At 34.4% G+C, this 23,225-nt stretch overlaps 1 protein-coding gene across 4 annotated transcripts in view; it reads right to left on the bottom strand.

The window, feature by feature from the left end:
- LOC145684407 (regulator of G-protein signaling 20-like) overlaps window positions 1-23,225 on the bottom strand; it is a 560,986-nt gene that overhangs the window by 131,617 nt on the left and 406,144 nt on the right. The gene's annotated exons all lie outside the window — the stretch shown is intronic.

The raw sequence follows: 23,225 nt of genomic DNA, 5'->3' as shown, positions 1-23,225 counted from the left end.
TCTCTGCAAGATCCATCTTAATATTATCCTCCCATCTGCGCCTAGGTCTTCCTAATGGTCGTTTTCCTATGGGTCTACCAGTCAAGACTTTGAAGGCGTTTCTATACTAGTGGAACTACAACTTTTTAAGTTCACTCGTTTCACGTTTTCGACACTCTATAACTCCGAAGCTATCTACTTTTGAGCACAGGTCCATATGAACATTTTTCTTATTTTTTGTACGTAATCTGTTCCGGCGAAATTAAAATACCGCTAATTTTACAGTAATTATGTGATATCTTCAAATAGATAAAATATAATCGAAATGTGGAACAAGAGCGCCCTAGACAAGATCATTTTACATGAGAACGTCTGACTTATCTGCTTTCGATTTCCAGCCGTTTTGAAAATCGGCATTTATTTTCGCGTTTCTAAACAGCTGAAAACGGAAAGCCACTAGGTGAATTGAGATAACGGTACCTCACCCAAAATAATATTGTCTAGGGCGCTCTTGTTCCATATTTCAATTATCTTTTATCTATTTGAAGATATCACATAATTACTGTAAAATTAGCGGTATTTTAATTTCGCCGGGATGAAGACTCTTAAAATATTGGGATACACTTATGTAACACCCTGTATAATTCTCCCAGAGTTAAACTAAGCTTTGCGTACCACCTTCAAGGAACGTTTTCGGACTTGTTTCTGTCTACTTGTCTACAGTACGTTTCGTAATATTTACGCGCTGAAATCCTGATGTGGCATTTCTTAAATATTTCACTTTCTTAAATATTTTACCAGTCTTGAATATTTCAAATACAATTTTACATTTAATGATCTTCTCATACTGAAAGATAGTGCACAGATTTTGAGCACAAACTATAGAAAAAAATATTAACAATACACTGTTTGGGCTCAACAGTCTCTCTCTAATCTTCTACACAAGTTTTAAAGGCTTGCTTGATTAAACTTTGTGATTTCTCGTACGAAAAATATGTAGCTTTTCTTTTGTGTGATTTTCAAGCGCTTACTTTTTGATTAACCATACAGTTATCTTTCAGTGTAGTCCCTAGGTAATCGTATATATACACACAGCAAAATTATAGATTTAGTTAGAAAAGAGGGAGAAAATCATGCTTGTTACATCAAGGTGACCAGACGTCCCGTTTTAGCCGGGACAGTCCCTTATCTTCAACCGTTGTCCCGTTTTTTTCTGATTCTCAAACGGGACGCCTAAATGTCCCGTTTTTAAGCAAACATGACCCAAGTGTCACGTAATTATTATTCAAATTATAAATGGTCAATACTAATTCTACACTCTTCCGTACCAACACTCATTGGGAAGGTTCAGCCGTGCCTAGAACTTCTGAATATTCAAATGAGAATTGAGTGTTCTGTGGTTCAAGTGGTAATTCTGAGTGTTGAAGTAGTTAAAAGTATTTTTGAGTAGTACTTAAGTTAGAAACGCTGTGTTAGCAATCTTACTTGTGTATTTTGTAAATTGAAAACATTGCTGAGTCCCAAAATGCAATGTGGAAGTCACCCCCCCCCTTCCCCGTCGCCGCTTCGTATGCGTCCCGTTTTTAAAAGTAAAAGTTCTGGTCACCTTGTTGTTACTGGTTTTATATATTTCGTTGCTTGTGGTTCAGATTTAGTTAGAAAAGAGAGAGAAAATCATGCTTGTTACTGGATTCATATATTTTGTTGCTTGAGGTTCACTAGGTCTTCTCGGGTGACGGATCTAACTGCTTACGATATGAATTTCGTGACCCGTTCTATCACTATATGAATAAAGGCTTTCGAATCAGAATTCTATAGCCTCCACGTGGGTTCCCTATACTTTCTTTGTCTTTTCCCCTTAGACACCTTGGTGAAACAACCACTATAAAGGTCGATGATGCGCATGTATTGAACAGTTCCACATTATCTAATTTCCTTCATTCACCTGTTTCTTCGTCTCTTTTTGACTCCAAAAGTACTCATCGAGATTTTACTCTCTGATGATCTGAATTTGTTTCATGATAACGTATTATATCATTAACTTTTGCATCCATTAAAAAAAAAAACTACGGACAGTAATATGTCTTACAGATTTTCAATTTTAATTTACGCCATATTAGTTGAGACGATATTTTTTTTTAACAATTAGTGTCATGCGCTTTCCCTCTATCAATATATTTTATAAAGGCATTTTCTAAACTACATACACAATACACTACCACATACACTACCCGGACATAAGTAAATAGACACCGAAAAATGAACTTGTTGTCATTCCTCCGTACAAGCGCACGGAAGGAAAACTTTCTGAAGTTTGTAGTTCGTGAAGCTCTCTTTGGTAACACGTGAAGCTTCAACCTTACACAGATTATATTTAGCAAGTCGTCGATGACGCCCTGTTACAAATGGTTCATAACAGAGTACTTCAACTAACTACTGTTTATTTGCTGCTTTTGCGGGTATTTATGATCGTTTGTGCGATCATACTTATAGGAAATGTCGAATATTCTCTATAGGGCTGATGGCTGGGGATAGTTCGAACTATGGACCAGAGATACAAAAAAGACGGTCTTTTTAGACTTAAAGGTTTCATGCACCTTTAGAAACTGGATTTTTGGAAGAAACGAAAATTTTCCTGTTTTTATGTCTTTCTTGTTAAAATACAACTTTCGTTTTCCTGTAGTGGATTCTACAATTAACAAAGTGCGTTAACAGCATCCAGTACTTGTGAGTCCTATATTCAGTTCGGGGCTGTCTGGTTTCATTGATTATTTAACTTTCATTGCAATTGTCTCCAGCATTCGTACATTATGCAACCACCATATATTAAATGTTGTTGTGGTTGCCTAACCACAAGTTCCTGGATCTGCCAGAGTGATATATGCGTTTTACTGGTTGCGTGAATTCAATCTGGCAGAAAAGGAAAAGGTACCGTAAGCCAAGAAAGATATACAAAACTATTTTTGTTTCGATATAAATGTTGCATACGTCTTGTTCTCCGTTCGGGAAAAAATTTTATCCTAAGCTTCAGAGCGTTCACTTTACAAAATTGAAGCCCAAAATAAATAATGTTAGTTTAACATCATTATTTATTGTTGATGTTCGTTTCCTCAAGAAATCTTTTTTTCATTGTGCTTTACATAAACTAAGTTTGGTAGTTAAGTTTGGTGGTTAGTGAAGTACCTCAAATAAAAAATACCATCTGGAACTACTAAAGATGTAAATAAATTCTTTCCTGGAAGCAAGCACTACTTCGCAGAAAACTAGTCAGAAATTTTCCCTTATTGTACGAAAGAAGATAGCCAGAGAAATATAAACGAATAAATGTAATCGCAGAGAATTATATAAAAATTATAGAAGCTCTTAGTAAATTATGTGATTCTTCACAAGTAAATCACGCAACGCGTTCACATGCCTTTTAGTCGACAGCTGCTATTACAACACCTGTGTTTATTGTTTGTTTACATTTCATAAACACAAACATTCCTCTTTTCCCGAGCAAGTTGCAAATAAATTAGAATCAGTGTTTGCTAATGTCTACAGTGTTCATGAATATATCTAAAATGATCTCACTTCTATATTTGAGAAAAGTAGGTAAAATTTAGAAGAAGGATTTTCCCACCTATTTAAGGAAGTAATAAATACATACAAGACATTGAAATGAAATCTCCCAGGCTAGTTACGAGACAGCCTTTTAGACATAATTGGAAACTGCTTATGTGAAGAATACTATTAAATTTCATGTTTGTGATAGATTTAGACAAACAAATTCGTTTAAAATTTTCTGAAAATAATGTTTATCCACATTCAGGAGTTTATTTGCATCCAGTCAATTTTTAAACAAACGGAAGTTGAAGAATATAATCACAAAATAAATAATAATAATAATAATAATAATAATAATAATAATAATAATAATAATAATAATAATAATAATAATAATTATTATTATTATTATTATTATTATTATTATTATTATTATTATTATTATTATTATTATTATTATTATTATTATTATTATTATTATTATTATTATTATTATTATTAAGTATTCTGCGTATTCACAGGTTCTAGGACTAATGAGTTTTCTTTTCTTCTTCTTAATTTTCAATTTGCACTTGGAAATGTTTCTTCCACGTTTCTCGATTTTCAGCTTCCTCTTTTAACTCCCAATATTTTCTTCTATTTTTCAAATCATCGATCACTTGCGTTCTTCTTTTTCCTATTCCTCGCTTTTTTTCCATCATTCCTTCTATGGCGGTATGAAGAAGACAATTTCTTCGCAAGATGTGTCCAATCCAACTGGCCTTTCTACTAAGGATGGTGACTAGAAGCGTCCTCTTCTCTCCTATTCGTTTTAAAACGGCTTCGTTTGTTACTCTTTCTGTCCATTTTATCTTCTCCATCTTCCTCCAGCACCACATTACGAAGCTCTCTAAACATTTCTTCTCTAACTTCCGTAATGTCCAAGTCTCTGAACCATAAAGTCCAATGCTCCATATATAGCACTTGACCTTCCTGGGATAAAGAGTCAGCCTCTACCAAGTGCGAACAGCCTTTTCGGAGGGCGGATGAGCGGGTGGAGGTCAGAGCACATTCTTGCCCTTAGGAGAGGAAACTGTCTTAAGAGGCGGATGAACCACCAGGTGGTCAACAGCATGGAGATGTGGAAAGGAAATGGGAATACTGCCGCATTATCTTTTGCCCAGAAGGGAAAGTAGTTGATACTGGAAATGGAAATCAACATCGAAAAATCGAAAGTCATGAGAATATCGCCCTTACTGATCAGAGTAGAGCAAAGAAGATTTGAAGAGGTCGTATTGGACTGGGAAGTATTTTGACGAAAGACACGTATTGGACCAGAGAGATCAGGTTAAGAATCCCAAAGAAGCATTCAACAACAAAAGGTCTTAACTAGCATCCTTAATATTGGACTAAGAAAGTCACAAAATGAAGGTACAATATTGAAAATTTGAAAACAGAAACCGAATTGTATAAAAACTGGATGGACAAGACACGTGAGCCTGACTGTAATATTACTATGTTTTCTCACGAACACAGACTTGTTTTCAGGTGTCCGTACAGCCATTATATATATAATAGCATTTTTTAACATATATAATGGAAAGGTTCTGGAAAGGTTCTTCAACACGCGTAGGAGGATGAATAAACTAATTGCTGCCCAAAGAAAACCAATCGTGTTATGAAACTAGTAACTTTAGACAGTTTCGTCAACTAAGCATTTAGCTTTATCAAACAATATCTTTCACATATAGACACTATTGGCTTCATCAGAGATAGTGTCTGATGAAGTCAAGTGTCTAGTTGGCAAAACTGTCACAAGTTATTAGTTTTTATAATATAATTGGTTTGCTTTATATTATATTATTGGTTTGCATCGTATATCAGATAACGTTTCTGATTAAAGTAATGATATATTGTTGAAACAGCATCGTATATCAGATAACGTTTCTGATTAAGGCAATGATATATTGTTGAAACTGCATCGTATATCAGATAACGCTTCTGATTAAAGCAATGATATATTGTTGAAACTGCATCATATATCAGATAACGTTTCTATTAAGGCAATAACATATTGCCGAAACTCATCATATATCAGATAACTTTTCTGATTAAGGAAATGATATATTGGCGAAATTGCATCATATATCGGATAACGTTTCTGATTAAGGCAATAATATATTGCTGAAACTGAAACACACAAAAGTAATAACAAGTGTTTACATTCGTAAGACTTTATTTTTATTTAAATTCTTCGTAGTCTTTAAGCTATAATGAGCAACGTAAATACATGATGTTAATTTTATCGGAAATATTAGGGCTTCAATTGTTTCAACGACTTTTCACCCCAAATTCAAGTAATTTGATTTCTCGAGTAGCAACATTTTTGGAGTGAATGTTTTGGCAACATTGTGTGAAATTTATGGTTAGTGTACGCAGGCACGTAGCCAGGATTTCGCAATAGGGGGGGTCCGTGACGAAATACTGTGGTTATCACACCAGGTGCTCATCATTTTAACTATTTTACTGGCAACATATATTCGTTCGTTTAGCCAGGATTTCGTTATGGGGGGGGCTTCATGGAATACTGTGGTTACACACCAGGTGATTGATCAATTTAAACTATTTTACTGGCAACATATCGATATTAGTTTGTTAGGACATTCAGCCCCCCTCCCTCCGTTTCCTCCACACAAAGCTCCTCATAAGAAAGAGTAACCAAACGCTTGCTGTAGCTTTATACTTTTCACGTTGATTTATCTTTTTGTCGTTTCTTTTTGTTTCATCTTTCCTTAATATTTTTCATTTCTGCATCCGAAGGGGGGGGTCCGGACCCCCTGGACCCACCCCTTGGCTACGTGCTTGGTGTACGTATTTTAAAGCTGTGCCCCATTTCATGAATCTCAAAAAAAGAAAGAGTAGTTTTCTTTGATTTAAAACTTCCACAACAAATTGCAATCTTCAAGAGTTTTTGAAGAACAAAAAAAAAAAAAAATGGTTATTAAATATAGTGAGTTTACATTTCTTTAATTTTGTGTGTTCAAAAGTTACTTTTCATTTTGAAATTTGAAATGGCTACTGAGAATGGTGGGCGAAACTGCTGGAAGTGTTTAGAAAATTATAGCATCACGTTATGGGTGGTAAGTTTAACTAATTATTTCTCTTTACAACGTGTTCTTTCGTGAAAAAAAAAAATTCATTTACTGTATTTACACTTCATGCACTCTGGTTCACCCTGTATATAGTTAACATTTTCTCCATTCCTTTTGTTGCATGACTCATAACATAGCATGTAATCGATGTAAATCAAATACTGTATATAGTCTACTGTGGAAAGATATATACATAGACAACGCATATAATATCCATTACTTCTCGCCAATCTGTAAACAACTAATAGGCCTATATGTTGTTAGTTTTTGTCCTTTTATATAGAATAAATTGTGGAGTAATCAATAAAATGCATTTACAAGTCAAATACTATTTATATCACGAATCTATGAAAATTATACGTTTCTGATACCTCACAGTGTAATTACACCTTTCATAACAGATGTGAACGTATTATTGCGTAGCATTATTCATCTGACAGTGAGATCTGCAATAGAGCAAAAAAAAATATAGCATATCGCGAATACACTATTGATATTACCTTTGCGCTATCTCGTAAAACTACATGCTGTGCATAACTCAAACGTACTGGGGTATGTCAACATAATACGAACACTCACTGAACATTTGTTTAGGTACTTGCTTATATTTCATTACTTAAAAATGCGCATCTAAATTCTTGTTTATGATTGTTTCAGAATTCATACAATAAATCCATGGTTTAAGATGACCCAGCGCCACAGATCCAATTGACAACCAGCAATATTGTCACTGTATTTAGATGTCATTGACAGCACGTAACGTGTATCCACAATAGTAGGGCGTTCACCTCTGGTGCATGGGGTCCGTCTGGTTCGATTCCAGCTCACGCCAAATGGACATTGTAATGGACAGACATAGTGCGCGTGGGTTTTTCGGCGTTTTCCCATTTCCTTCCATTTATCATCACCACTGTCTTCTTTAGCGTAGCCAGCATAATCGTGGGACGTAAAACTGAAAGATTTCATTTCGTTTGTAACGGGTATCCAGACCAAATACGACTATACATGCTCCTCAACACTAGCTTGTTTTCGAACACACAAGCAGGGCCGGCGCGAGGGGGGGTCGAGCCGTGCCACCGCCCAGGGCGACAGGTCTAATGGGCAGCAAAATTTGAAAAAGAAAATAATACTATCAAAATATAATTCTTCGTAATAGGCCCACAAATGGAAACATAAAACTATATTCACCTGAGAATGTAATTAAACTTACTTCACTCACATTCAGGAAATTACTTACTTAGGAAAATCACAGCATTCTCCTAATTTTCAATTATCGAACTACTAGCCACAGGTATCAATACTTCCCTTGCAGCGGCGAAGATTTTCAGCTAGGGTGGGTAAGATTTTCAAGGTGTCTTTTATATTTTTTTTCTATTCAGCAATGTTCTCACTCTCCACTCCAAATATGCAAAAGGTACGCTTCCACTTGAGACAGGGCGCTTAGCCTACAGCACCTAAAGACATTTTGGTTCTAGCAGCGAGTTTTTAACTAATTTACAAATTGGTTGAAAACTCGTTGGTTTCGTACCGGTAACAGACACCGCTGGCCTAGGACTGACAGAAGTACTAATAATAAACATCTAAAGGAAATGAACATTCCTATCGAAGACATGAGGGGCCAAGGATATGACAATGGTTCCAATATGAAAGTCAAACATTCAGGTATTCAGAAGAGAATTTTATTCCCGAGCCTTCTATGTTCCTTGCAGTAGTCATTCATTAAACCTTGTCGTTAACGATGCAGCCACAGCACCTCAGTACGCCGTTTCAGTTTTTGTATAGTTCGACGTTGGGCCATATTAAAGGAACATATTAGCAGTCTCATTTTAAAACCATTAAGCACGACAAGAAGGGAGAGTCGAATTGATGCTCTGACTCAACTTACGTGTTAGATATCAAATAGGGAAGGTTTATAATGCCTTACTTCAAGTAAGTAACGACAATAGTTCAGATAGAATGGTCACCCACGATGCTCTGTGTATAGCAAACCAGCTGCGTGGCTACTTTCCTTTGCTCACTCGTTATCTGGTATGACTTTTTACTCCACATAAACATAGTAAGCAAAAGTCTCCAAAGCATTGATTGTCATGTGCTGGATGCAGTCGGGTTTCTTGAAAATGTATTTGAGTACTTTGAGAGAAGAAGAAATTATGCAAAGTTTCAATCTTACATAGTTGATGCGATAGAGTTGGCATCAGTATTAGATATGGATGATCCACGGATAGGTAATACAGTGCAAACTCGAAGTCGAAAGAAGAGGCAGTTTCAGTACGAGGCAGAGAATGAAGTTATTGAAGATCTACAAATAAGATGTGAGATCGATTTTTATTACAAAGTTCTAGCTTTGTGTTAGCTTTAACAGAAAGGTTTGAGCAACTTAAACATCACAGCGAGTACTTCGATTTTCTTTACGATATAATGTGTTGGGAAACAGATTTTGCAAGAAAAAAATGGATAAGATAATTTAATATTTGCTAAGAAAAAGAACTATTAAAATGTTTTTTTGAGAAAACAACCTTGTCTAAGGGACAAGAGAGACTTCGTAATTATTAAAAATATAATTTAAGTGTGATAAAAACGGAAGATATAAAGAGAATATAGGCTGGCAAAAGGGAAGACGGAAGCAGCCAAAGACGAGAGGAAAATTCAGTCATGTGGGTGAGAGGACACCTTATATTCATGTAAAACCTTTTTCCGTTTATAAAATCATAGTTAAAAAAAAATCTAAGCTAAGTAAGGTCTCTTGTTTATAATATTTTGTAATTACAAAATTTACTTTATTTCAATATAATTTTATTGTGTTTTTGCATTTTCCAATAATCTCTCTCAATATAAATAAAATTTGCTAACTTAATTAATCCTTCCGGGTTTTTTACTTACTTCCATAAAAAAGAAATAAAAACCAGTTACGAAGTCTCTCTCGTCCCTTAGGAAAGGTTGTTTTCTTAAAAAAAATTAATAGTTCTTTATTTTAGCATATATTAAATTATCTTATCCTTTTTTTTTTTTTTTTTTTTCAAAATCTGTTTCTCAACACATTCCCCCACTGTATCAGTACATAACTCGAACAACACCTTTTTGTGTGTCGGTCTTATCCTTTTTCCTGCAAAATCTGTTTCCCAACACAATAAGTAATCTTAAAGATATGCCACCTGAACTTTTGTCTGAAAAGTGACTAATCTTGCCAGCATTTTAACACCTTCTAATCGAAAGATATTAACCTCAATGATTTGAAAGACGAACTGAAAGTGTTATCCGCTATAATTAAGCCTGGAAGGTCACCAAAAGAGACTTTAAAAATTAATTAAGGAACATGACTTTGCTCCCATGACTTAGGATTCTGTTAACCTTACCGGTAAGTGGCAAGTGGAGAAAGAAGTTTCTCGAAACTTAAGTTTATTAAAAACTATCTACGCTCTTGCACGTCTAAAACACGCTTGTGTGGTATAGCGATATCAATAGAACACGAATTGGCTGAAACATTGGACTACGCCAATGTGATAATGGAATTTGTCGTATCAAAGCAAGACGTTTCTTTCAATTAAAGTATAATCACTTAGTTTTGAAGTAATATCTGATTCACTCTATTATCTTTATGCTCCATACTCTATTGGAAACACCTTTTGGTATAAAATAAGTTTAAAAATTAAAATTCTTAGCCGTGACTAAAGCATTTTTATTTTATTTTCTGTGTGCGCTGCTGTACATCACAGGTACACAGCGAAATCGAGCATACTAAATATTGTGTCGTGTATGGAGTATGTAAGCAAAATTTAAAAAAAAAAAAATCATTGAGTATTACGTCCCACGATTATGCCGACTAGGTTAAAGCAGACAGTGATGAGAAATTGTGAAAATGGTGGAATGAAGGAAGTGATAGGAAAGGGGAGAACCCCTAGAACCCACGCACACGGTGTTTGTCCAGCACAAAATTTACTTGGCGCGAGCTGAGATCGAACCACGGACCACATGCACCACAGCTGAACACTCTTCCACTGAGCCACCGTGGCTCCTCAAATATTACGTACCGGTAACCATTTGAGAGAAATAGTTCAATTTTTTGTTTACTTTTCCATTTCATACATGCTTTTAAACGGGGCATCTTTTTCGTGACACTTAAACGTCTTCTGTCAAAATAAGGTTTGTGGATTAAAGGGGTGGCATGTGATAGTACCGCCCAGGGCGGCAAAACTGCTAGCGCCGGCCCTGCACACAAGAAATAGTGTAGCGGTTTTCATTGTCGCAAATCTCGGGAAGATAATGGGGGATATGACCCCTTCAATCTTGGAACAGGAGGGGACTGTTCCCCCAATAATCTGATTTGAAATGTGTTTTTTGGGGGGGAGGGAGGGGGAGAAATGTCATGATTTGTGTCCGAAGGTCACTTCATCTACATCGCCTGATATATATAATATACAACAAGTTCACCTCAGAAATAAGATTTCATCTACCGTAATATGAATCTCATCCCACCCCAGAATGAGCCTCAAATCTGCCCGCCTCCCAATGCTGAAGGCAACTCTGCTCCACTGATCCTCCACAGCATTGCTTTCCAATTTCATAAATATTTTGAACATTTCTTAACAAAAAATAAATAAAAAATAAAAATAAAAGATTATGGGAATGGTTTTATCCCCTCTCCCCCCGCAATGCTGAAGACAGATTTGCGCCGGTGGTGCTTTCTCCAGAATCTTCTGGAGATTATTCAGTTATTTATGTTATTGAGGTACGAAATAGCTATTACAAAGTATTGGGAACACACACACACACACACACACACACACACATATATATATATATATATATATATATATATATATATATATATATATATGATGTTTCAGATAAAACCTCCACAGATTACACAGTAAATCAGAAACGGCTATAGATAAATGGATAAAACAAAAAGTGAAATAGAAAAACGCCAGATGGCGCATTGAAATGAGCATTGTGCTTGCCAAAAATCTTCAATGGGTAAGTATGCCACTTGACATTTAAAAAAATGGAAAAATTATTCATTTTACTCTATTTAGCAGTTCCGTTTTCAGGGACGTACGCAGGAATTTATTTTGGGAGAGGTCTAAAGCGTTTCGGGGGGCTCAAAATAGAATTTGAAGTTAAATTATATGAAAATTTCTAAAATTGCTCCTAAAAGTAGACTACATTTATAGAAAAAAGTCGGGATTTCGGGGCGGTCCGGACCCCAGAACCCACCCCCTGCGTACGCCTCTGTCTATTTTCTATATTATTTTCTTTATCGCAATACATATACATTGAGTACAGCATACGAACACAAAAATCTTTTATATTTATTGACATAAAAGTTGTTGTATGGTGTTCTTTTTCTCCTTTATTTTGTACTATTACTTGCTATAACAACATTCTTCGTGCCTTGCGCTCAATCACGAAACCTGAATGGGACGAATGAAGCTACATGGAGCAACAAAGGAGGGTGACGGAAGTAAGTAGTAATTTCCATACATTACACACCATTACTAAGAAATCAATCTTTCATATACGTCGTATATATATATATATATATATATATATATATATATATATATATATATATATATATATATATATATATATATATATATATATATATATATATATATATAAATTTATTCATGACTAAACCTTTAGCAGCGCGTGACATTGTTCCCCATATAGAAAGCTATAAATGCATATTTGATGTGGATATTCTGTAAGTGTGCGTGTGTGGGTCATTGGATTTAATCGATTAAGTGAGTCGATAGCGTACGTTACTACAGAAACGGAAGTTTAGCATCGTTATTCAATTAATTGTAACATCAAAGATCCCATTGCTTTTAAAGGTTCATTATTTCGCTTTTAAACTTCTATTATTATTAATTATTATTATTGGTTTGTATTTACGTAACATAACCATCCAATTCATTACATTAGAACACTTAATATTGTTCAATTTACGAATTCCCAGTACATTATAAATACCATAATTCGTTTCAACATGTACAGAGTGAACTGTGATCAATTTGAACCAATTTACACATTTAATTATTATTCAGTTCAAAATCTCTTGTCGTCGCGAATTCTGTCGAGGAATATGACGCTTAAAATATATAAAACGATAAACATGCCTGTTGTTCTGTATGGTTGCAGAACATGGTCGCTTACTCTGAGGGAAAAACATAGACTGAAAGTATTTGAGAACAAGATCCTGCGACGGATATTCGGACCGAAGAGGAACGGGAATGGAGAAGGGCGGAAACTCCATAACTAGGAACTACATAATTTATACGGTTTATCGAATATTGTTAGGATCATCGAGTCTAGGAGGTTCAGGTGGGCAGGTCATGTAGCCAGGATGAAAGAAAGTAGGAATGCTTTCAAAGTGTTAGCGGTAAGACCAATCGAGAAACGACCATTAGGAAGACTTAGGCGCAGATGGGAGGACAATATTAAGATGGATCTCGCAGGAATAGGAATACAAAGCAAAACTGGATCCGGTTGGCTAATGCTAGAAGCCACTGGAGAGCTTTTGTGAACGTGACATTGAACCTCCGGGTTCCATAGGTCATAGAGTTAGTTAGTTAGTTATTAGTAAGAGATGATTTGTGAACACAAATGTTTGATCATTTCAACTAATGTACTATTTTAGAATTTAAAACACTGTGTATTATAAAAGCCAAGAAAAGTGACGTGGTCTTCTAATCTAGCTCTCTTGGAAGAGAGAGAGCGTGGTGGGAAACGGCCTATATTGTGAAGGTTAATCTTACATGATGGTCTGTATGCACGCAGGGCTAGCCCTAGGCAATTTCCAGCCCCATGCAATGGCATTATTTGCCACTCCCTTCTCCAGAAAAAACAAATCTTAAAAGGCATGATTTTAAGTATGCTACCCATCATGAACAACGAACAGAAGGAAAGAACACTGGCATTCAGGAAAATCTGAACACTGAAAATACCATCTTGTTGTGTCTGTTTTTTTCTTTCTTTAAATAATAATCTATTATGATAGTGAAAGATAAAGTAAACACAGTTGTAGAGGAAAAATGGTAATCCTTTTTATAGAATTCAATATCAAGCTTCAATCTCAATGTATCAGTTTGCAATTCCAGTGCAACTAGCTCTTTTATCATTATTTGTTGATTTTCCTTTTACATCTCTTATTTTTTTTTAAAGCTTGTTTCCATCTTTAATGATGAGGAACTTGTTTGTGAGAAAGACAACACTAGTTTTCATATCAGAAGTGTGATAACTAACTAAATTTAACAGATGCTCGGTATTGTTCGAGAATTGAGTTCTTGTATTTGACAACAATCAAGTAATTCATGCAAGGATTTGTTTGACCATTTGCTTTAGCACTACCCATATGACCTTTAACTAATGCGACCTAAAAATGATTTATAAATGTAGTATTCAAATAGATACGCTTAGTAAATTTAACTACCATCATCATGAAGTCGGTTTCCAACAAGATATATTTATTTTAAATACGACAGATTTTGTCGCCCCGTGCAAATGCACGTGTTGCATATATGGTAGAGCCGGCCCTGTATGCACGCCAACTTCATGGAATCCTGTACTTCTACCGAGAGCCAAGCTTGGGTCTCCCGCGAAAACAAAAATAGCTTTCTAGTTAGACACAACGACGCCTTAATTATGATGTAAAAGAATTGTATAATATTTCAAAATAACAATTTAGAGAGCAACTATGTTCTTTACCATAAGTGTCATCCATTTCATGATACGTAAGTGTGTCAGACATGGCAGTAAAAAAAAAAAAAAAAAAAAAAAAAACTGTTGTTTATATCTCATAAACACTTGAGTATCGTACAGGTCATTGACTTTGTTTGGAGTAATATATGATCTATATTTACAAACTGGCATTGAAAAAAGTGTGTGGTAGTACACGGCTATGGATCTGAACATTGAGACGTCTGTTGAATATTCCTTACCAGACCTCTCTCCAATTGATGACAAATGCCGTCAACTTCCAACAAGCAAAGAACGAGACGAGTACGTAAATACTGGTATCCTAAAAACTTTTATTATGAAGAGACCTGTAAGTTAGTTCATCGACTTTTCACGATGTTGAAAACAATAGAAAAACAAAGAACAACAACAACAAAAATTATTATTGTTCCGTTCTTTACTGTGCTTAAAATGTGCTACGAAACAAAATTGTATATTAATTAGAAACTAATACGTAACAAATTAGACTACTGACTAGAAAGTAGCGCGAACGGGACAAACCCTGAAATGATTTAGAAATGATAGATCTAAATAATTTAAAAGTGATTCACAAGAAAATGGTCGCTGGAAACGCTGTAGTAATACAGAACGGGCATATTTTGAAAACTACTAAGTCGATGTGTCAAAATTGTGAATAACATTTTTTAAAAAATCAGTCCTACTACTATCGGGACAAATCCTGAAATGATTTAGAAATGATAGATCTAAATAATTTTAAAATGATTCACAAGAAAATGGTCTAGTAATTAAACATGATATCCAAACAAAATATCCAGTAATTAGAAAGTGATATGCAACAAAATTTTTTGTACTTTGAAAGTAAGTCTACCATGAAAAGGTGTTCAGTCAATTTCAAACTTTGATCATCAGAGTATAATATTAACGGTCCAGCATATTGAATCATATAATTCTAAGGAAAGGAAAGAGTACATAATCATTTTCTCTTAGCAAAAAGTCAAATCTCATTTATGATCTATTTATTTAAGCTAAAGACCATAATTCAATTATCAACTGTTTCACTTTACTAAGAGGGCATGATCATTCAGTGTCTTTAGTATGAGGGGCATAACTTAATTATCAGTTCACATAAAGTTAAAAGCATATCAGTAGTTCAATGATATATGTTTTCTAAAAACAAAAGAAAATAATTGTCAGTTTTAATTTGCTGAAAAATTATGATTTATACATCTGCTTTCTTTAACTCAAGAGCATGATGGTAATCCAATCATCAGCCGTATCATTTAATCAAGGGAACATAATCGTCCTGTTTCTTTCTTACAAAAATAAACATAGCTTGATCATTATCTGTTTCTTCAAATAAAGGACATAATATTGATAAGTAACCATTTCTTTTAAATAGGAAGGACAAAATTACCAGTGTACTGTAGTGTAATGATCATAATTCAGTCATTATCTGCTTAATATATAACGAGAACAATTCAATTATCATCAATATCTTTTAATCAAAATAACATAATCATTCAGATTTGTTTTAGCGAAAGGGACATATCTTACCATTTTGTGTTATCTTACCCTTAAAAGCATAATTCAATAACCATTCGTTCATCTAGTTTATTTTTCGTAAAGAGTTGTAATACAATTATTGTTCAGCTTTAGTTTAACTCTAAAAGGCATATGATAATTATTATGCATTTCCTTTAAAAGGCATATGATAATTATTAGCCACTTTTTATCTCTGAAAGGCATTGATAATTATTAGCCAGTTTTTTAACTCTAAAAGACATATGATAATTATTAGCCAGTTCTTATAACTCTAAAGGGCATATAATAATTATTAGCCAGTTCTTTGAACTCTAAAAGGCATATGATAATTATTAGCCAGTTATTTTAACTCTAAAAGGCATGTGATAATTATTAGCCATTTCCTTTGAACAAAAGAGCATAATCATGAATTTTCTTTAGACTGAAGGGCATAACTACACGAAGGGCATAAATTAAACGAAATAATTCATTTCTTTCTATTATTATTACTCAAAAGATGCATACAGAAAACATTGTGCTCTTACATTGAATAAAAATCTCACGCCAAATGCTTTGTGTAATTTTTGTTTACTTTTCATGCTCTCTGAATGCAATTACTTCACTGCTTATTGTGCTACAGAGTATATTCAGAGAATGTTTACTTCAGTTGTGAATTGTGTGCGTATGTGTATTTGTGCTTCCAAGATGCGGAAGGCTTTTTTTTTTAATCTATTTTGAATTCATCAAATGGGAGGACAGCTGTATGCATTCATTCTGCCTGGTAGCAGCAGGGAACGCCATTATGTAAACTGTTCTTTCTTTTGTTGTAATGTTGACCAAATATAGAGAAGATCATGTCGTAAAAACACTTTCATTTTTATAATGTTGTCTTCCCGAGCTTTGCTTTTATCTTACAGTTTGTTATCTCTGGATAGAATCGCAGAACTTTCCCCTGCTTCACATTCTGAGAGGAAGATAAGTACTTGTTTTATACCTATTAGCACTTAGAGTGTGTTCATATGTATCTACTAAAAATGTGTTAAACATAGTACGTTTTTAAACAGTAGCGTCATTTCAGATTTGGCTTGGGGGGGCAAGACCTCTTGATATGAGTAAAATTTTGCGTTTTTCACTGACTTACTACTACTATATTGATAAAATCTATATACATCTCAAACTCAGGGGGGCAAATGCCCCTCCCTGCCCCCTAAATGACGCCCCTGTTTCTAAAGCCCCCCCGACCCCAATATAAGAAAATTATATTACAAAAATTATTTACATTTCAACAACTATAACATGATAATATTTGCATAAGGATGAACAACAAAGTTGAACATTTAGAGATGTTGGACATGTTTACTGTCAACTGTTAGGCACAGATTAACACGACGACGCATATTGGGGACCACTTTGTGCAGTGTTGTGGCCGGAATGTCATTCGCTGCTTTGGTTATATTCTCTTGTAGGTGCTGGATTGTCTTTGCATTGTTTTTTGTCCACTATGTTCTTAAGATAGTCTCATAAATAAAAATATGGAGGGGTTAAGTCTGGCGAGCGAGGCGGTCACAAGCTTTTCGATATCAATAAATCCCTGAATAAATGTCTGAGCATCCCCATTGACTCATTTGATGTACAGCTCGTTGCTTCATTCTGTTGGACTCAAAAACAACGTTCGTCTTCCTCAAGCAAAGCTACAAATTAAGCGACTATGTTATCCTAATTATACACTTCTGATTCTATAGTTGTGTTGTAAAAAATTGGACCCACAATCCTCCTTGAAATTGCGCACCATACTCCAAGTTTCTTAAAAGGAAGTAGAATTTCATGTACACTACTGCTTGAAGATTTTCCATAACTTGTATCCAAATATTCTAACTACTCACGTATCCACATAAATGGAACCAGGTTTCATCACTTAAAAAGGTTTTGTTTAGTTTGTTGACCACATTGTTCCATGTAAATTTGCTAAACCAGTGATAATAATTTATGCGATTCTGGAAAACCAAAGGGCAACTCTTGAATTATTCGCACCCTGTATGCTTGGAACTTCAGACGTTATGCAATCCTATGACAAGATGACAAAGAGTTTCCTATTTCTTGTGAAAACCCCCTCAGAGACTTTTTAGTAGAGGAATTCTGTATTTTTTTATTTTTTATTTTTATTTATTTGTTTATTTATTTTTACCAACATCTAAACGAAAGCATTATGTGAAAATTGATTATCGTCCACTCGTTGGCTTATCTGCAACGTTTTCCGTTCTCGAAATCTCTTTACGAAAACATACACTGTTGTTTTCCCAGATGAAGGATAGTTAGAATATCTACTATTAAAGACTTCTATACAGCGTTCGCATGATCTAACTTCAAATTAAGCTTCCACAACAGCAACTCTTTGCTCTCATGTAAGACTCATGGTGAACTGTAAGACTCACGGTGACTCATGGTGCGCGTTTTCAACTGGGCATCTGACTTTCATACTTGCTGCTTATTGCACATGCATCGTTGTTCATTGTCGTCTAGTGTTAATCTGTATGTTCTAACAACACGAACAAACAATCACCAGCAACAGTTTTTTAAAATATTGCATTGTTGCTCAACAATAAATTTCCGGACGAAACGCTACCTGGACGAAACACGACGAAACCCTTACATATCATGGTGTAGATAATGTTTGGCATCTGCAGTCACTATGTTCTATTGTATGTACCAACCTCAGGACTTAAACCAGGCCTCTCGCGCACTGGAGGTGAGCCTTATAGCCATATTTACACAAGGAACGCGCATACCATGCATATGTAATTGTTTGTGTGTGCAGAACATTACTACCGTAAGTCCACTTTGTAAGCACGAATTCGATACGTTCAGACATGCGAGTGTATTATTTCTGTTTATGCACATTATACCTACTTTTTAAAATTGTTTTAATTCACATTCACTTCAAATAACTTTTGCACAGTGAAGAAAGAAAAACCAAAAATCGAGTTTTGGTTTTGAAAACTGAAAACCATAAATCAATTTTGAAAACCAAAAACTTACGAAAACTGAAAACCGGTTTTGAAAATTGATAGGCTATAATCTATTTTGAAAACTGATTTTGAAAACCGAAAATGAATTTCCATAACCGAAAATCGATTTTGAAAATTGAAAATGGATTTTTGAAATTTCAAATCTTTCAAAAATCGATTTTCACTTTTTCCCGAAAAATCAATTTGGACAGCACTACTCCAAAAACGTGGTATAGCGTGATTCCCTGGGGTCTGCTATTGTGCTCATGTACCAACTACACTGCATCTGTGTAAAATAGTATTGACTATTTTATGCAAGTTTGCTGAATTGTGTGCGAAATATCCTTACTTTAGTTTAACAATATAATAGTCTAGTAATTAGGAAATACAGTAATATCGAACTAAAGGATCCAGTAATTAGCAACTAATATACAACAAGCTGGTTTATTAACTAGAAAGTGACATGCAATAAAATGGTCTAGGAATTAACCAGAAAAATGGGCTAGTAATTAGAGCGTGCATGAAAAAAAAAGTATAAAAATTAGAAAGTAATGAAACAAAAGAGTGAAGAATTTAGGAATATTGCTTTTATTTGCGTTTTGTACGTTCCATATGCGTTTTGTTGATTCCGATCCATTAGGTTTTGGAATGCGATCTGTAGCCAGTTGTTCAAGCACAGCGTGGTAAGTTTGAACGTGACAAAAAACATCTTGTTCATAACTACATAATTAAAAAAAAAAGTCTACAAACAAATTGATTGGCGTTGTTTCCTTATTACACGTCATTTTATACATTTTTTTCAGTGTAGATTTTTTGAAGTCTAAACATGTCACGAATATGCTGTGAGGCTAAAGGAGACGGTGGTGATGATAATAAACTAAGGTGGTAAGAAGAAAGTGGGAGGAAACAGACAGTGGGAGGAAGAAAGTGACAGCCCGCAGAAAATCACTGCATACGGTGTTTGTCCACCACAAAGCCCACTTGGTTCGAGCTAGGATCGAGCCAGAAACCCCATAGACAAGAAGTAAGCGCTCAACCGTTGGCCAACCGTGGCTTCTGCGTAGAATTTAAATGGCAACCAACTTTATTTATTTATTTATTTATCATTCTGAAACTGGTACTGCAATGCATCTGAGAAAATCTCTTTTATGACCAATTACCGTATGGAAATGCAGGTACCCAAGATACAAAATGAAAATTTTGTCCACGTGTTCCACTTAGAAGCGGCCTCCCACTTCATCCCTCAATACTGTTTATTAACATATATACGTTTTTACGAAAGTTTTCCTCACTTATCTCGTTTACGACTACATCCATGGTATGATTTTTTTAACTATGCAGTGAATAGGGTAATTACAATTTAAACTATTTTACTGTATATCCAAATACAGATAAATTTCCTTGCTGTCCCATGACACAAAGTATAGGGTGATTCAAAAAACGGGACATTTTGAAGATTAAAAAATTTCATAAAAACATTTTTTTTAAATATTTATCTCATTTAATAGTAAAAATAATGTCATTTTAGAATACATAGAGTACAATTTTAGTAACTGGTGGAACATTTTTTGGCCAATATCTGGAGAACGGTAAATCATAGAGAGATGATATTCGTGTTGATCACTAGTAAGAGGATGTTGATCATTTTCATAACAAATAATAACATAAATCAGTGGCTACCGTTATTAAAATTGTACTATTTGTATTCTAAAAGACATTATTTTTACTATTAAATAAGATAAATAATTGAAAAAGTTTTCATGAAATTATTTAATTTTGAAAATTTCCCGTTCTTTTGAATCACTCTGTATAAGGATATACAATAATAGGGGCTAATAATAATAATAATAATAATAATAAATATAATAATAATAATAATAATAATAATAATAATAATAATAATAATAATAATAATAATAATAATAATAATAATAATAATAATAATAATAATTTGAATCAACTTAAATCAATAACCATTTGAATTTAAAAAGTCTGCCGGTAATCGAACTCGGGTCTCCCACACCACAGGCGCGTACGCTAACCGCTTAGCCACGAGGGAGCTCAGAAAGAATTTAAAAAAAAGACCCATAAAGTGTTTCGTATCGAGAGGTTGTACTCTATGGAAAAGAAGGACGGACATTACTTGTAAGCAACGAAAAAAACACTTCACTTTTGAAATGTAAGTGTGGAGATGAATGGAGAAAATTAGCTTGATCGAACTGAAATAGATTGATCAAGTGTTAAGAATAATAGAGAATACAAAAACAATATTAGATCCAATTTCAAAAGAGGGAAAGAAACTGGTTGATACATAGGTTAAGAAGAAACCGTATCCTGGGGTATGCGATAGAAGGTACGCTGGCAGGAAAAAGAGGGAGGGGCGAAAGATGTTACAATTGATGGACAGTATTAAAACAGACAATTGGTGTCCAAATGAAAAGGTTAGCTCAAGAGGTGCAGGGAAGCTTCGCAGTATGCGACAAATTAAGTGTCAGTAATGACATAATACCTATTATTATTATTATTATTATTATTATTATTATTATTATTATTATTATTATTATTATTATTATTATTATTATTATTATTATTATTATTAATGTGTACAGAAAATAAGATCAAAGGGAAGCTTGAGTTTGTCTAGAGCAGGGTTTCTCAACCTGGGGGTCACGAAGACGAGCGGAAGAGTTAAATTTAACTAGAATCTAATTCTGGAAAATAGTTTTAAATATTATTTTGAATTTTGTTCTGATAGGCATATTTTTATTTATATACATAGTGTTAAGAATATATTTTTAAAAAGGTCTACTAAACATTTTCAACAGGTGCAGAGTTATTTAAAAATCAATTTGCGTGAAGGAGGTACGATATGAAACTAATGAGAACTGTACATTGAAATACAATTAAAATTGAAAGATAATGAGATACCGGAGTATGGTGTGATTTAACTAGTGCGGCAATGTTCTTTTCAATCTCCGTGATGCACATTATCAGGTCATTTTTAACTGATAAGCGATTTATTGTGTTTGTTTTAATGCTTACTATGAAAAAAAAAAAAAAAACACTTTCGCACAGGTACGATGTAGCAAATAGAATTATTACTTTTAAAGCAGCAGATACCAGATTAGGATATTCTTCTCTCCTCTTCAGCCTGAACTTTTCCAAGTCTTCGTTACAGCAAACCAGTTACAAGGACTTGTCGCATGATAATTCTATTAATTGGTCAAGAAGTTGTGGGCTTAGATCAGCTACTTTGATGGCCTCTTTAATGAAAGAGTTTAATATCCATCTTGAACCATCACTTTCATCACTGGGAATATATCAGTGTTACTGTATAAGCCTACAAGAAATATATACAAGAAATGGATTCTACTATTAACGAAATAGATGGATATCATGATATCTCCGTAATAGGTATATTGGAAATCCCACAAACCAGAAATTATAGGGTGTCGCTGGCAAGAGGATGTGATAAAATGGGGGTCGTTATAGGAATTAGGTTGAGATCCACTGGTCTAGAGAGAACAAGAACACTTATCATAGAGAGTATTGAAAATAACTGAAAATCTCGTTTTATTTTAAGAAAATTTGAGAATTACTTTAGGAATCTGTCTCGTTCTGTACTGTAAGAATTTGGTTACAAATCTTGTTTCACATTATGATTGTAATATTAACCCCTCAATGACATAGGGGAGGGGAAATCGCTACTTGCTAAGGAGTGGTATTTAAATTTGGTATCTTTAAGACTACCTTTCCAAACCATCCTCTTTAAGATGAAAGAATTCTGAACCGAATTTGTTAAAATAATATCATTTCAACCATCGCACTACAAAAGTCACTACGATGTGATGATGGAAGCATGTGAAGAAGCAGAAGCCGCTGCTAAGTATGGGTGAACGGTATTGATGAGGAATTAAATATTTCGCGATTAATTTGAGGAAAATGGGTTTCTTTCTACTACTTCATTTTTTTAAAAATCACGTGTGATTCAGAAGTTTTCCCCGGAGAGAGTGGGAATTCCATTTCACTGAGGATGGAAAATAGTACTGTGAATATACTGGGAAATCACACTAAGCACGATAGGAGATATATATCCCCGATGGGAAATTTCGTATCTTTGTAACGAAATTTTCCCCCGGATTACCCCTTCAAATAATTAAGGAATTGAAATTGACGCCTTCCTTTACCTCTATCCAAAGAAAAAAGAATACAAAAGCACAGAACGAAAGAAAATAAAAGAAAAACCGCATGTGCAAGGGCGCCGATCCTGGGGGCCGGGGGGCCCGAGCCTCCCAAAGCTTGTCTCCCCCTATTGTATTTATGAATATACAATATATAGCAT

This window comes from Thermobia domestica, chromosome 1 (genome assembly GCF_964235325.1).
Source record: "Thermobia domestica chromosome 1, izTheDome1.hap1.1, whole genome shotgun sequence".
In the NCBI taxonomy this organism is placed as follows: domain Eukaryota; kingdom Metazoa; phylum Arthropoda; class Insecta; order Zygentoma; family Lepismatidae; genus Thermobia; species Thermobia domestica.
The sequence above is the reverse complement of the archived record's forward strand: the minus strand, read 5'-3'. Positions and strand labels throughout refer to the sequence as shown.